This window comes from Artibeus jamaicensis, unplaced genomic scaffold (genome assembly GCF_021234435.1).
Source record: "Artibeus jamaicensis isolate MK-2021 breed Jamaican fruit bat unplaced genomic scaffold, CSHL_Jam_final contig_1871, whole genome shotgun sequence".
NCBI lineage: Eukaryota > Metazoa > Chordata > Mammalia > Chiroptera > Phyllostomidae > Artibeus > Artibeus jamaicensis.
The window spans coordinates 65,496-82,139 of NW_026521380.1; the positions used below are offsets into that span (position 1 = coordinate 65,496).

Below are 16,644 nucleotides of genomic sequence, written 5' to 3' on the forward strand. Positions count from 1 at the left end.
GTGGTTGTGCTCACAACTAGGAAGAGAAATAAAATGATTAATTTTTATACATGTAGGTACTACCATAGTAAAATGCTAGAATTTATGTTTTTTGGTTAAGAAATTATACATTTATATTTATATTGAGCATATAGTCTTTAAAGAATCTGATGTGACACCTGTGATTAGGAATCCTTGTCCCACACTCAGTCTTATTCCCAAAAGGTAATGTAATATATAATTATAATACAAAAGTCTTTCATGCACTTGAGGAATTTATGTTGAGTACTGACCATCTTTTACGGTAAGAGTATAGAATGCTCAGAAACAAAGTTTTTCTACAATTCAATGATGGAGAAAGAATATAAATTAGCAAATATAAAATATATACTATGCCAGGATGATAGATGCTATGAAAGAAAGCAGGTGTAAAATAGAGTGAATGGGGCTCTGGCTGATGTGACTCAGTGGATTAGTGCCAGCCCGAGAAGCAAAGGGTTGCTGGTTCACTTCCCAGTCAGGGCATACACCTGAATTGCAGGCCAGGTCTCCAGTAGGGGATGCACGAGAATCAGCCACACATTGATATTTTTCTTCCTCTCTTTCTCCCTCCCTTCCCCTCTCTCTAAAAATAAATAAATAAAATCTTTTACAAACTACAGTGTATGGGGTGTTGTATTTTACAGAGAGTTCAGGAAGCCCTGCAAACCAGGTGACATTTGAACAGAGCCCTGGAGAAACACAGAGTGGGAGTCATGCAGTTGTCTAGGGAAGAGTGTGACCTGTTGTGAGAAGGGTCAGGGAAAAACCTGAGGATGGCATTTGCTTTGGATACCCAAGGCTCATTTTTTTTAATTAAATTTATTGTGGTTACATAGATTAATAAAATTATATTAACCAATGTCATCCCAATAAATTTAAAATAAATAAAAGTATATAGGTTCCATGTGTAATTCTATAACACACCATCTGTTTATTGCATGTGAGCCCACCACCCAAAGCCAGATACTCTTCTGTCACCATGTATGTGACTCCCTTTACCCTTTACTATCCTCTCACCCCTCTTCCCTCTGGTAACCGCCATATTATTGTCTCTGTGCCGGAGTTTTTGTTCTTTTTTTCTTATTTGCTCATTTGTTGCTTCAGTTTTATATCCCACATATGGGTGAAATCACATGGTTCTTGGGAAGTCGGAGTGTGAATGGGGATGAGCAAGAGGGAGAGTGATGAGGGATGGTGTCAGAGGATGTGGAGGAACAAGGTGGCCTCGCTGCTACTGCTGCAATCAAGACATAGGTGGTCCCTCTCCTACATGTTGTTATTTTTTATTTTATATTTTGTTTCAAAGGATTCCCATGAATAGAATTGTTGTTTTCTTTATTTCTATCTTTTGGTTAAGATTATAGTGTCTGTTTTTAAAAGGCCGCATTTTGGAGTACATGAGCTTAAGTAACACTGCCCACAGTGTAATCTAAACACTTGTGCCCCACAAAACATGCATACATGTGCATACACGCAACACACAGCACACTGTGACCTCCTGGGGCCCCATGACTCCCTGGTCTCCTGACTTACAGCTGCAATAATTGGGAAGGGAATGATATAAGTAAAGCAAATTTTTAACATCAAATTATCTTTATTATAAAGAATGTAGAAATATTTCCCAACAAGCTGGTAAGCCTCCTGAGAACATGTAAACATGGAAATTCATTTTAACTAGATAATTTTTTCCCTTTATTAAAAAATTTAAGAGGCATTTAGGGAAACGTGAGAGAGGAGAGAAATAGACATGGAGTAAAACTAGATCCAAGAGCTCAGAGGGCCCCTGAGCAACTGATATGAGCACAAAGCTCCCTGATTCTGGCAGCATTACAACCGCAGTTCTAGCCCCTTCAGGCCCAGAATAACTGATCAAGCAGCAGAAAACAATTTACCCAAAAGAGAAAAGAGCTCTGTCTTTATGGTGTCGAGACATGTTTCTGATTGAACATCCACTAGACCAATAAGCTAAGGGAATAAATACACAATTTACAACAGAAAATATGTAATGTACAACAATATGAGGACTAAAAAGATAATTGGTGAGACTTTTCTAAATAATTTTAGACCCAAAGTTTCTTGAATGAGAAAACTGAGTCTCAGTTTCAAATCTTGATCTACCAACCACATGTTAGCTGCTTGAACTTAGAGAGACAACAGAATGATTCTAAATTCATCATTACATGTTTATATTCTCCCTTAAAAGCTTAGCACAGTTCCTCCCTGTTGCTAAATGAATGGTTATCACTGGTGATGAGATTTGGATAATTTTTTCTCCAATCTCACAAATATTTCCATTGCCTACCCACCTCTTGGTAATAAAGTATTGCAAAATAATGCTCATTCACATATTAAATGCAGTTTTTCATGTGGATCCCAATGTGAATGATGGTACTCTAAAAGGTATGTCTCAGGACCTGCTATTCTGAGCTAATATTTACGTCCAGGGGTCTGGGCGTAAGGTCCAGGGACCTTTCTAATAAATACAAAATAGGCTCATATACAACCTATCTTAAAAGTTGAAAAAATGCTTCTGTTTCTTTTTATTTTCCCACTGCCCTTAACTGCAAAATTCCTCTAATATGTTATAATTTTTTAAAACACTTTATGCCTCCATTTCCCTCCTCCATCTCATCCAACTGCACTTCCACTCTTATCTCTTGATTGTCAACAATTACTCTTGTGTTGCTGAGTCCAACAGACACTTCTCTTTATAACATATTAAATTAATTAGTTAAGAATCAATTCATGTAGCACATAAAGATGGCAATCTCCCAGCTGTGAGTTAGGCTGATTCGGCTCTCGGGTGACTTCAAGTACAAGTTCTCAGGTTCCAATCTCTCAAAATCTTTCCTGAAGTAGCTACTGGGCTTTCAGACTCACCTGGAGGGTGTCTCTGAGTGGAAATTCTTTGTGTGGAAGTCTGAATTCCTGCCTGTATCATTAATGATGGAGACCAAAGCTCTGTTCCCAGAGAAGACAGAAGGAAAGAGTAAAGTGTTGATCCCCAGCCAGACTTAGAAATCCCAAAGCAAAAGTCATGTTCTGTCCAGTTCAAGGTACACACCCTAAGGGTTGCAACTGAGAAGATATTTTCAGCTCCCTTTATCTGCTCATTAGGCACTGTTTTCACTGTAACTACCACCTCTGAGCACATTATTTCCCCATGGGACCCTGGTCTGGAAAGAAAGGAAAATTTCCTGCTGATTCACTGTTCCCTGTAGACCATATTAGAGGTCAGGTGAATCCAGTTTTTGTCATTCCTTCTCTATGAACTCAGCTGCCTCCCAGAGGTCTAATCTCCTTCAACCTTATCCTAACCTTAAGTTAATATTTTCTCCATATCTGCCACTGAGGAGGCCGTCTTGACTTGGACTTCCACAGTACTGACTTGTGGTGGGAACAGCTCCTGATATCTTTAGAAAATTGCTAACCCCTCTTCAACAAGAGAGAGATATGTGTTCCTTTGCTACAAAACAAATGATACTATAATTCTTAACTTTATCTGACTTGTGACAAATCAGTTAGGAGATACATGCTTATAACTCTAATTTAGAGCTATCATTTACTCTTCTATTAAAAATGTTTAATTATAAAATATATTTAGATCTTTTTATGCACTGTGGACTGAGCTCAGAATCTTATGTGGATTTTCTTATTTCATTTTTACATATGTCCATTCTGTGTGGTTGGTACTATTATGAAATCTATTCTACATTTGCAGAAATGAGGCTCAGAGGGTGAAGCATCTGCCCTGAGTTATGAACTGAGAAAGAGATTGGCTTTGTTTGCAACTCCCTCAAGATGCTTCTAGTCCAGGCCAGTGGGTCTCAACCGAAATGATTTTTGCCACCAAAGAATAATCAACAATATCTGGAGAAATTGTTTGTTGTCAGCAACTAGGGAAGTGCTACTGGCACCTAGTGGATTGAGGGCAGGTCTGCCTCTCAATGTCTTACAATGCATGGACTGTCCCACTGCACAGAGGTATCCAGTAGATGTGTCAACAGTGCAGTGATGAGAAATAACATTCAGAACCAGAACCTCTCCAGCATCAATGGGTATATGAATTTGGGGTCTTGTTCAAATGTATATTTTGATGGTCAGGTCTGGGGTGACTTGGAATACTTCTTTCTAGCCCCTTCTTGCTTGCAAGGTGTCTTTTGAGAAATCAGGTGACAGTCTGATGGGAACTTTTTTCTAGGTCACTGTCCCCTTATCTCTTGCTGCTTCTTGAATTCTCTCCTTCATTTTAATCTTGCATAATGGATTATGATGTGCCTTTGTGTGTTCCTTCTTAGGTCCAACTTCTTTGAGACTCTCTGAGCTTCCTGGAATTCCTGGAAGTCTATTTCCTTTGCGAGATTGGGGAATTTTTCCTTATTATTTGTTCAAATGATTTTTCCACTTGTTGCTCTTCCTCTTCCCCTTCCGGTACCCTTATAATTAGGATGTTGGATTATTTAAAGATGTCCTGGAGGTTCCTAAGCCTCTCCTTATTTTTTTTTTGAATTCTTGTTTATTTGTTCTTTTTTGTTTGTTTGTTTGTTTGTTTGTTTCTTTGTTCCTTCTGGTCCACACCATTGATCTGATTCCTAGTTTTGTTTCCATCACTATTGGTTCCCTGTGCATTTTCCTTCATTTCACTTAGTATAGCCTTCATTTTTTCACCTAATTTGTGACCAAATTCAAACAATTCCACGGGCATCCTGATTACCAGTGTTTTGAACTGTGCATCTGATACATTGGCTACCTCTTCATCGCTTAGTTGTATTTTTTCTGGAGCTTTTATCTGTTTTTTTCATTTGGACCATTTTTTTTTGTGTGTTGACATGCCTGTTATGTAGTGAGGGGTGGAGTCTTAATAATTCACCAGGGAGGGGCAACCCACATCGCTGTGTTGTGACACTGTACATGGGGGAGGGGTCCAAGAGGGAACAATAGCGCTTGCTTTGTTGTCTGCCAGATTTCAGTTACTTTCCCCACTTACCACAAGCAAAGTGGGCCCTTCTAGTGCTGATTCCTGGGTGTGTGCATTTGTGTGCATTCTAGGACCCTGTGAGTTTCTCCAACAAACTTTCCTGTGAGGCTGGGAGTTTCTCCCACTGCCTCAACTTCTACAGGTGTTTTCAATCAGTGTTTTGAGGCTTTATTTCCCTGTGCTGGGGCACTGGGTTTCCCAGTCCATCTTGCTCCCCAGTTGTTTCTCCAAGTTTATCTGCATGCAAATGTGAGACCACCTGCTCCACCATCCACTGCCTCGCTGGGTACACAGCTGCAGCCCTTGCCAACCAGCTGCAGCCTTGCACACCCTGCTCCACAGTCCACTGCCTCACTGGGTCCACCAGCCCCCGCCTTCCCTGCCCCAGTCGTCCAGCCACTGCCTTGCAATGAGTGCCCCCTCCCCAGCTGTCTGTCTCTGCCACTCCTACTGGTCTGGATAAATGTGTCTTCTCTAAATCCTTGGTTGTTGGACTTGCATACAGTTCTATCACTTCTGGTTGTTTTTTGTTTTTTATTTCTTTGAAAGATTTTATTTATTCACTTTTAGAGAGAAGGCAAGGGAGGGAAAGAAACCTCAATGCGTGGTTGCCTGTCATGCATCCCCCACCGGGAATCTGGCCCACAACCCAGGCATGCGCCCCGACCTGGAATCAAACCAGCAACCATTTGCTCTGCAGGCCGGCACCCAATCCACTGAGCCTCACCAGCCAGGGCAAGTTGTTTGTTTTTTAAATCATTGTTGTCTTCCTTTTGGCTGTGCCAGGAGGCATGGTGTGTCAACCTACACCTCCGTCTTGGCCAGAAGTCCGTGTGTAATTGTTACTATAATTAATTTTAACTACCAGCTGGAGGGACACTGCAGGATACAGGTTTATGCAAGCTTGTATCTCCAGATGACCTGTACATGGAAATTAAAAACTCCAAAATAAGCACAGAGTCTAAGACCTGAAAGATTTCTTAATGTAACTGTGGCAACTCTGTTTCAGTTTCCACTGATTTGAATGGAAAACCATAATAATAATGCTCCAAATATTTATATGTATGCACCTTTCTTTCTAAATGCAAATAGTCCTATTCCCAAAACTCAAGAATCAAGTAGATTTGGATGTGTGGACTAACTTGCACTATACCTTCTACTAGACACAAATAAAATCCTCATATTCTCTTCATCTGTCTCTTTTTCTTCCTCTCCTTCTAAATCCCTTATAGAAAGTGGTGAATTCAAATTTTGGCTTAGAATACAGAAACCTGGAAAGCACCTCTCTCCAACTCTAACAAGAAAAAAGCAAATGATCCATGAAATCATAACTTTTTATGCACTCTTGGGAGAGCTGAGGTCACAGAGCAACCAAATAGCCTGAAGTCTAAGAAAAGTGGGGTGACTAACAGGAGACAGGGCTGGGAAGACGAGGTTGCCTGGAGAAGCACATGGGATGAAGCCAGGGCCAACATACCAGCATACAATATTTCAGGTAAAATCTTCACAAATTTCTAAAGACCAAGTGTGGAGCAGCTACAGCACCAACAAAATTCCTCTGTGTGGGATATAGGTAGTATTTCACTGTGACTCTCAGATAACCATGCAAGTAGGCAGAGAGGGTTCTGTTGGTCAGATAAAGCTTCTAAGGAAAGAGAGGCAGCAGCTGACACTTGGCACCAGGGCTGAAAAATCTCAGAAATGATAAGAATCAAAGTGATATGGATGGGACACTAAGATCATCTAATATAGACACAGATATTATGGTTCCTCCCCTGGAGCTGTTGTTGAGAGTCTACAATCCTGAGTTTGTTGGTTTGGTATCAGCATGTCAGGGTGGTATGAACATATTGGTGTAGTATAAGCATGTGATAGTCAAGTTGAATACTATTAGAGGTCTATTTGTAAGGACAAAGAGCTACAATTAGGTAGGCAGGCAAAAGTGACTATAGGATCAATTAGTGCATGGACAGTTTGTTATACACAATAAAAATCATTTGGGTATTTAATCAGAAGACCATATTTGCCATTCACATCTAAGATCCAGTTCAAGTTCATTTTTGTGTATGGTATGATGTGTGTATAGGGAGTTTATAGTAATTTAAATAGTCCAAGTTAAAGACAAATAATAAATAATTCTAAGAAAATCTAACTTATGTTTGTTCTCCAAGTGTTAGGAATGAGATATTTCTAGCCAGCCGTAAGGAACTTGGAAAAGTCTATAGATTCAAAATGGTTCAGTAAAACTGAAAACCTAACCAAGAAGGAAGTCTCAGGTTCAAATGCAGCCTCCTTTCTCTCAATATCTCCTTTTTCTAATCTTTATTGTATTTCTCTATTACCATTTAGTTTCCTTATCCCCTCTGTCTTAGTATCTCCTTTGCTCTCTGCTCATCCTAACATAATTTTCACAGCCTTCTCCTTCCTCATCAAGAACTGCCTCTCTCCTAGCTCTCTCCTAGTGACCTTGGGTGAACTTGAGCTTCCCTAACATCTTACCCAGGGCCCAGTTTCTTCCTGTTCACCTCACTGGAGTTTGCACATCAGAGAAAGACCACTCCTCATTTACTCACACACTTAACAAGCATTCACAGCCATCTTTGGTTGTCTCTGCAATGGGCACAAATGATACACTCTCATCCCACCTGTATCTAGGGAGACAAAATGAGGCCATTCAGGAGAAGGGATGAGCACAGTTCCTGCACTGGGTAAGTGCTAATATTGGTTATTATTTATATCATTTCCTGAGCACCTTTAATGAGCCAGATGCTTTTCTGTCTGTGTTACATTTTTGTACAATTTTGAGTAGAATTTTTTCCTATTATGTATAAGTTTATTGCTGGAAATAGAAAAAAATGCAATATATGTTTGTTCTTTATTCTAGCCTGATCAAAATGACTGATTAGTTCTCATAGCTTCCCAATTCAACTTAGGTAGCCAATTTTATCATCTGAAAATGTGATCAATTTAATTTTACCCAAGACATAAACTTAAGATTGCTTTTTCTTCTTTGGTTGCATTGATTTAAATTTTCAGAACAGTGTTGGGTCATGACAGTAGCAAGCATATTTGTCTTCTATATGATCTTCATGCAGCTTCCTCAAATATTTTCTTGTCAGGTATGATATTAGCTGGTGATCAAGGAAACCATTTTATGACAGTTAAGAAATATCTTATTTACAGTTTCTCAGAACTGTTTTTATACACTATCATTTCCATCTTTTAAAATGATTCTATTATAGTCAGATGATTTTTTCCACTAACTTATTTTTTTTAAGGTTTTATTTATTTATTTTCAGAGACATGGGAAGGGAGAGAGAAAGAGAGGGAAACATCAATGTGTGAGTGCCTCTCACACACCCCCTACTGGGGACCTGGCCCACAACACAGGCATGTGCCCTGACTGAGATTTGACCCAGCAACCTCTTGGTTTGTAGACTGGAACTCAGTCCACTGAGCTACACCAGCCAGAGCTCTACTAATTTATTTCAAGATAATAAATAAATTCTTAATATCAGAGGCTCATGGCTTTTTTGAGTTGAATGCTTTCTGTTCATAATTTACATCAGGTAGTCTGCACTCCATACACTGTCCTACAGATTCAAAGGTCACCTTGGTGACAGAATGGCTTGTCAGGCTATTGAAACCATCAGCATAACCCAAGGACAGCTCATGGCTGGGCCTCCACTAAGCTGTGAAGTACTGTAGGCTGACTTTAATGGGACATCGGCATAAGGAGTGGCTATATTGAGAAAAGAGTCATGAGAGTGGACAGTTCTGACTGTTAAATCATCCAAGGTCTGGGAAGACTGAGCAGAGCCTGAATGATATACATTTTCTGGACCTTCCCACTATCAGAAAAAAGGCCATATTTAATTTTCCTTTTAATTTTATGATTTTGTCTCTGATTTACTTACTCCCTATATCTAAATCTACACACTTAAACAAGGGATCAGGAAACTACTCCCCAAAGAGCAAATCCCACCCACAATCTGTTTTTTGTAAAAAGGCTTTATTGGAATACAGTATAGTAGGTTGAATAGTAGCCCATAAAAGATATGTCTACATCCTAACTCCTAGTACCTGTAAATACAAGCTTATTTGGAAAGAAAAGCTCTTTATAGATATAATTAAGGATCTCAACATGAAATCATCCTGGTTTATCCAGGTGGACCCTAAAACCAATGACAAGAATCCTTATAGAAGCTGTAGAGTGGAGACACACCCAGACAAGAAGATACCCAGTGTCCTCCCCCTATTTTCTGCCTACCGTTTATGCTACTTATTTTCTGTACCTTCTCCTTCTTTCTCTTCCTCCCACTCCCCTGATGCTACCCCTCCATGTGATCTTCATTTCTATGATTCTGCTCCTGATCTAGCTGCCCTCTTAGTTTGCTTTTGTTTTAGGTATGGTTGTTAATTACTGTGAGTTTACTGTCCTTTCACTGTTCATATTTTTTATCTTCTTTTTCTTAGATAAGTCCCTTTAACATTTCATATAATAAGGGATTGATGATGATGGACTCCTTGAATCTGATCTTATCTGAGAAGCACTTTATCTGTCCTTGCATTCTAAATGAAAGCTATGCTGGGTACAACAATCTAGGTTGTAGGTCTTTGGATTTCTAATTTGGTGACTCTGATTAACAAGTCACTATCCTAATTTTTGAAGCTACCTGTATATCTATAGTTCCTGAGTTCTTGTAATTTTTATATGCTAATAATACATGAATTTGATAAGACAAATCTCTTCCCCTCCCACAAAAATCTGTAACCTGAAAACATTATTACCAAATCTCAGATGAGTAATCTATCTCGTGTGACAAAAAAATGCCCAAATACAACATCAGCTTTACATGCAGCATTTACATTACTTTATAAAACAATTCTTCAAGAAGTTCCACTGAGATAAAAGGAAAAAGGCATTATGATTGACAGACTATCTAATGACACAGACTAGAGCATCATGAAATGAACATGTAAAGTAACATAATATACTATTATGTAAACAGTGAAAATCATTGTGAAAGATGTAGGTATTTGTATTGAAAAGTTAAACACTGCTTGGCATAAGGAGGGCCAATGTATGAAAGTAAGTCCAGACAGATGGCAGCAAAAACATGGTTACTAAGCTCTTATTTTTAGCCACATGTTTAGTAACAAGATTTGAGAGAAGGTGTAGAGGAAAATGAATACAAAGAGATAAAAACTGAAGGTTTAGAACCATAGATGTTCTAGACCAATGATACTCAAACATTCATACACATGTAAAACTGCTGATCTCAAAGTGCAGATTCTCCTGCAGTATGTCTGACTGGAGCCGGAAACCCTGCATTGAAAAAGGCTCTTGGGTAATGCCAATCTTGCTGGTCCCTGACTAGCCAGACTATAAAGGACACAACGGCTTTGAAACTAAAGGTACATTTCCAGAGAGTAGTAGCAGCAAAGGAAAGGATGGGAGCATTTAAATTCCACAACCAGAGGCAATTATGAAAACGTTATACCTTACTAATCCATTAACCTGGAACTCAACTCAACCACATTTCTACACTGTCAATGTGATAAGTGATGGAGTGTTGCTTTTGCTCTTACCTGGCAGTTATTTCTTCCTCATGGAATAGAATAATAAAACACGTGCCCCAAATTTCTCCTTCTGGGCTTTTCAGCAAAGTCAGAGATTCAGTCCTTGTCTTTGGGCTGTTTCTGTCCATGTACCTGGTCACATTCACCAATAACCTGCTCATTATCCTGGCCATTGTCTCAGACCCCCACCTCCACATGCCCATGTACTTCTTCCTCTACAACCTGTCCCTTGCTGACATCTGTTTCACCTCCACCACCATCCCAAAGATGCTACTGTAACATCCAGACAGAAAATAAAGCCATAACCTATGCAGGATGCCTCAGCCAGATTTTTTTTCATTGTGTTTGGATGCTTGGACAATTTACTCCTGACTGTGATGGCCTATGACCACTTTGTGGCCATCTGTCACCCCCTACACTACATGGTCATCATGAAACCCCAACTCTGTGGGCTGCGGGCTCTGGGGTCCTGGTGCATCAGTGTCATGGGCTCCCTGCTGGAAACCCTGCCTGTCTTGAGGCTGTCCTTCTGCACAAACCTGGAAATCCCACACTTTTTTTTGTGGTTTTCCTGAAGTCCTCAAACTTGCCTGTTCAGACATTCTCATCAATAACATAGTGGTGTATTTTGCAACTGGCCTTCTGGCCGTGATTCCTTTCAAAGGAATACTTTTTATCTTATTATCAGATTGTTTCCTCCATCCTGAGGATTTCTTCAGCAGGGGACAAGTACAAAGCCTTCTCCATCTGTGAGTCCCACCTGTTAGTGGTCTTCTTGTTCTATGGCACCAGCCTTGAGGTCTACCTCAGTTCTGCAGCCACTTCATCCTCGAGGACAAGTCCAGTGGCCTCAGTGATGTAAACTATGGTCATCCACATGCTGAACCCCTTCATCTACAGTCTCAGGAACAAGGGTCCCTGCAGGGACTCCTCATCAGGGTGAGGACTCTCAGGGGTGGAGCTGTTACAGGACTGTTGTGAGGAGCTGGGCACATGATCCTGAGGACCAGAAATGCTGCCTTCCTTTGTCCAATGTTCTTATTTCTCCTAATTTTACATGTTTTAAAGCACAACTTTCCTTGGGTCTTCACTGCTTTCTCCATTTTTCTTTAGGTTGTGTCCTGAGTTGTCTCTTTTTCTTCCTAACCAGCTGTTTTACCTTCTTATGAATAAAACATGACATTTTAAATTATCTTCAGGAATCATTTGGATTATTTTAAAAAAATAAGTCTTATGTTTTTAAAATATATTCCAAGAAATTTTGGTATGTGTGCCTATTTTGGAAATGCCCTGAAAGTTCTATAACAGAAATTATTTCTGAAGTTACGTGAATTCAGTAAAACTGCAGAGTACAAAATCCACACAAAAAATTCAGTTGAGTTTTAATTGTTAACAGTCAACTACTGAGAAGAAAAAATTAAGTAACCCATCCCTTTTACAGTAGCATCCAGTACAATAAAATACTTAGGCATAATTTTTAATATTTTTATTATTGTTCTCCCTCCATCATACCACTCACCCCACCCATCCTCATACTTTGGGCTAACAAAGGACAAGAACTATCTCTACACAGGAAACTCTCAGAGATTGATTTAGAAGTTGAAGACACAAATAGAGGACCAGATATCTCATGTTCATAGATTAAAACAGTTAATATTGTTTAAAAGTTCATACTACACAAAACAACCTACAGGTTCAAAGCAGTCTATATAAAAATTCCTTTGGAAGTTCTTATATTAATAAAACAATTTTAATATGCATGGTAAACAAATTACTCCTAATGCCCAAAGTAAACTTGAGAAAGGACAAAACTAGAGGCATATAGTTCCATATATCAAATTACACTACAAGGCTATAGTAATCAAACACTACAGTGCTGGCATTGAAACAGACACATAGGCCCATGGAACAGAATTAAGAGCCCAGGTGTTAACTCATGCATATATTGTCAACTAATCTTGACGAGGGTTCCAAGAACACATGATGGGGAATGGATAGTCTTCTCAATAAATGGAGTTGGAAAACTGGATATTCATATGAAAAAGAATAAAACTGGACCTCTATTCCACACCACTCACAAAAATTATTTTGCAATACATTAAAAATTTAAATGTGAGACCTCAAATTCTAAAAATTCTAAAAAACTGGGGGGAAGATATTCATATTGGCAATTATTTGTGGATATAAGACCACTATCACAGACAACAAAACAAGAAATAAGCAAATGTTATTGCACCAAACTAAAAGATTTCTACATGGCAAAAGAAACACCAAAATGAAAAGGCAACCTGTATGCATGGGGCAGACTGATGGCTGAGTGGAGGGGGTCTGGGAGACTAGATGGAAGAAGGTGAAGGGATCATCCAAAGGACATATATGCATAGCCCATAGACACAGACAACAGTGTGGTGATGGCCAGAGGGAAAGGTGGTAGGGCTGGAGGGGGGTGGGCAAAGGGGGAGGGAATAGAGAAATCTGTAATAGTGTCAACAACAAAAGTAAAGTTTTTCTTTAAAGGCAACATATACAATGGGACAAAATATTTGCAAACCTCATATCTGGTAAAAGGTTAATACCAAAAAAATTTTTAGAAATGTATAGAACTAAATAGCAAAAGAACAAATAATGGTCATAGCAGCAAAATTTACAATAGTCAAGTGCTGGAAGCAACCTAAGTCCCCATCAGTGAATGAATGGATAAAAAAACTATGGTACATTTACACAATGGAATTCTATGTAGCAGAGAGAAAGAAGGAGCTTCTACCCTTTGCAACAGCATGGATGGAACTAGAGAGCATTAGGCTAAGTGAAATAAGCCTGGCAGTGAGGGATAAATATGATATGATCTCACCTCTAAATGGAACATAATCAACAAAAGAAAAAAAAGAACACAAAATATAACGAGACATTGAAATTAAGAACAATCTAACAATAGCCAGAGGGGAGGGGACAGTGGAGAGAAAAGTTTGCAGGAACTACTACAAAGGACACAAGGACAAAACCAAGGGGAGGGTGGAACCAAGGGAGGGAGATGGGCTTGGCTGGGGTGAGTGGGGGGGGGGAAATGCAGACAACTGTAACTAAACAACAATAAAATAATTTTCAAAAAAGAACAAATAATCCAATTGAAAATGGACAGATGACTTGAATAAACATTTTTTCAAAGAACATATACAAATGGACAACAGGTATTGAATATATGGAAAGATGCTCAATATCACTATCATCCGCATCATCAGAAGAAAGCAAATCAAAAGCACAATGAGATATCATCTCACACCTGTTAGAATGTGTCTTATCAGTGAGTAAGAGATAATTGTTTGAGGAAGTGGGAAGAAAAGAGAACCATTTTTTGTACTGTCATTGGTGGGACTAAAAATGCATATTGTGATAATAAAAAACAGTATGGAGCCTTCTCAAGTATGAAAGAATATGATGCAGCAATCTCACTTCTGATTATGTAACCAAAGGAAGTAAAATTAACATCTTGAAGAGATACTGGCACTTCCAACTCCATTGCACAATTATTCACAATAGCCAAGAAGATATGGGTAAAATATAAATGTCCACCAATGGATAAACCCTGGCTGGTGTAGCTCAGTGGATTGAGCATGGGCCTGTGAAGCAAAGAGTCACCGGTTCGATTCCCAGTCAGGGCACATGCCTGGGTTGCAGGCCAGGTGCCCAGTAGGGGACACATGAGAGGCAACCACACACTAATGTTTCTATCCCACTCTTTCTCCTTCCCTTCCCCTCTCTCTGATAATAAATGAATAAAATATTTAAATATATATATATATAAATATATATATATATATCCACCAATGGATAAATAGACAAAGAAGATGTGCTACCTCTCTCTCTCTCTTTCTCTCTCTCTCTCTCTCTCTCTCTCTCTATATATATATATATACATATATATATATATATGAATGAATATTATTCAGTGATAAAAAGAAAATCCTGGTATTTGCAGCTACATGGGTGGACTTTGGAGGCATTATAATAACTGAACCATCAGACAGAAAAAGACAAAAGTACACGACTTACTTATATGTGGATAAAAAATCCAAACTCACAGAAATAAATATTAAATAGATGGTTGCCCAGGGCTGACGTGGGGGAAATGGGGAGGTACAGGTCAAAGCGCATAAACTTTCAGGTAAAAGATGTTTAAGTCCTGGAAAACAAATGTATAGCAAGGTGACTCCAGTTAACAGTACTGTGCGGTATGCTTCAGATTGCTAGGGAAGCACATATTAAAAGTTCTCATCACAATAGGAGGGGAAGATGGTAGCAGAGTGGGATGGGAAGGATTCCACTTCCCCCCACACATGGGACAAAAAAATGGCAGATCTGAGGAGGAACACAGCAAATAGCCAACAGTACCCCAGCATATAGGAAAATAGGAGACCAGAAATTGTGGTGGACACTGAAAGACCAGATAGTGAGGAGACGGCTGCAGGACAATAAGGTCTGAGGGACCAGTGCAGAGGCACCAGGGGCCTGGAGCCAGGTCTTTGTGGACTCTTTGGCAGATGAGGGCCAGCAGCAGGGTCCTTGGGAGAGAGCTGGATCATCAGCTCCCTCCCTCCTCGGCCAGACACGGTTTAGCAACACTGAGCAAGACCTGTTTGTTTGAAGTTGCAGAGAGGGGAATGGGCACAAGGAGGTAAACATGGGGGCCATGATCACCCATGGAGTCTGTGGTCCCTGGCTTGGGAGAATTGACAGTCACAGTGTCAGGCTCTGACCCCAACTGCCGTCTGTCTGGCTGGGGAATTGGGCTGAGCTGGGCTGAACTGAGCAGCAGGATTGAGTGGGAAAAAATTCTTGAAAAGTAAACTGCTTCGGGGATCCCCCTGCAACAACCGCTGGGCCTACTAACCACCCAGCCAGGCAGCAATCCTGAGGTAGGACGCAAGGCCTTACATTCCTCCATAGTTCAGGCCCAAGCCCGCGGGACTAGGAATGCCTGGCAGGGCACCCGCACCCAAGGCCTCCGCAGTGACTCCCGGGGAAAGATTGCAGGGAAGAGGACCTGGATTCTCTGGCTGGGGCACTGGGGAAAGGTGCCGGACTAGATATTCAGATGCTTGCAAGACAGGCTGAGTACACCAAGAAGGGATGAAGGCCACAACAATCTCCCCTCAGCCTGCTGCAGCCAGTGAGACCAAAAAACCAGTTTGGCCAGCTGGAAAACTGCAAGGTTTGTTTTTTTTAATAAATTTTTATTTTTAACTTTATTATTCTTTTATCTTTCAATACCCTTTTCCTCTCTTTCCTTCTTTCTTGTTTTATTCCTTCTTCCTTTCTTTCCAAACATCACTTTTTCTTCCCTTTTCCTGGTTTTTTTCCCCACACTGAGACAAAAAACTTGGAACTGCGAAAAGACCAGAGTTGGACCCAAAGAGGAAGCATCCCAACCGTAGAGACACAGAGACAAATTTCACTTTGCTATAGCAGAGAAACTACAAGTTACTCCATAGTTCTACTATTTTTTCCATTATTCTTACATCTTTTATTTTAATAGTATCTTTGTATTCCTCCTTTTTCTGTATAATGTTCTTTGACTTGGCTGGTTATATTGTATCATTTGACACGTTTCCTCTGTCCTCTCATTCATAGTGTATTGCTAATTTAAGTCTCTCACTTCACCTGTACTTCTTTAGCACACTATTGAAGGTCTGATACTCCCTTATTCTTGGTAGGTCACAGATTCTGTCATATGATTGTTGATCTAATATTATTGTAAATAATAGCTGTTTCATACTATTGTATATACTACGCAACACTCCTCCCAGATCCTAGCCCACTTCATTGTTTCCTGAACTATATTACTGTAGTGGATAACTTTAACCTTTCACATACTACACCTATTTACTATCCTTTATTCTCACCTTACCTTAGAATCTGACCTCCCACAACCTCACTGCTTTCTAGATCCAACTCACAAACCTTCCTCCCCAACAAGACTTATCTTCTTTCCATTCTTTCTGAAAAGGGGCTAGTTGGATTGGAGATTACAGTTAACACTATACATAGCCTAAAGATCTCCTATC

General features: G+C 39.8%; 1 pseudogene; it reads left to right on the forward strand.

The window, feature by feature from the left end:
• The first annotated feature begins 10,708 nt into the window (after window positions 1–10,708).
• Window positions 10,709–11,525, forward strand: LOC128628386 (olfactory receptor 7C1-like; annotated as a pseudogene).
• Window positions 11,526–16,644: the final 5,119 nt, after the last annotated feature.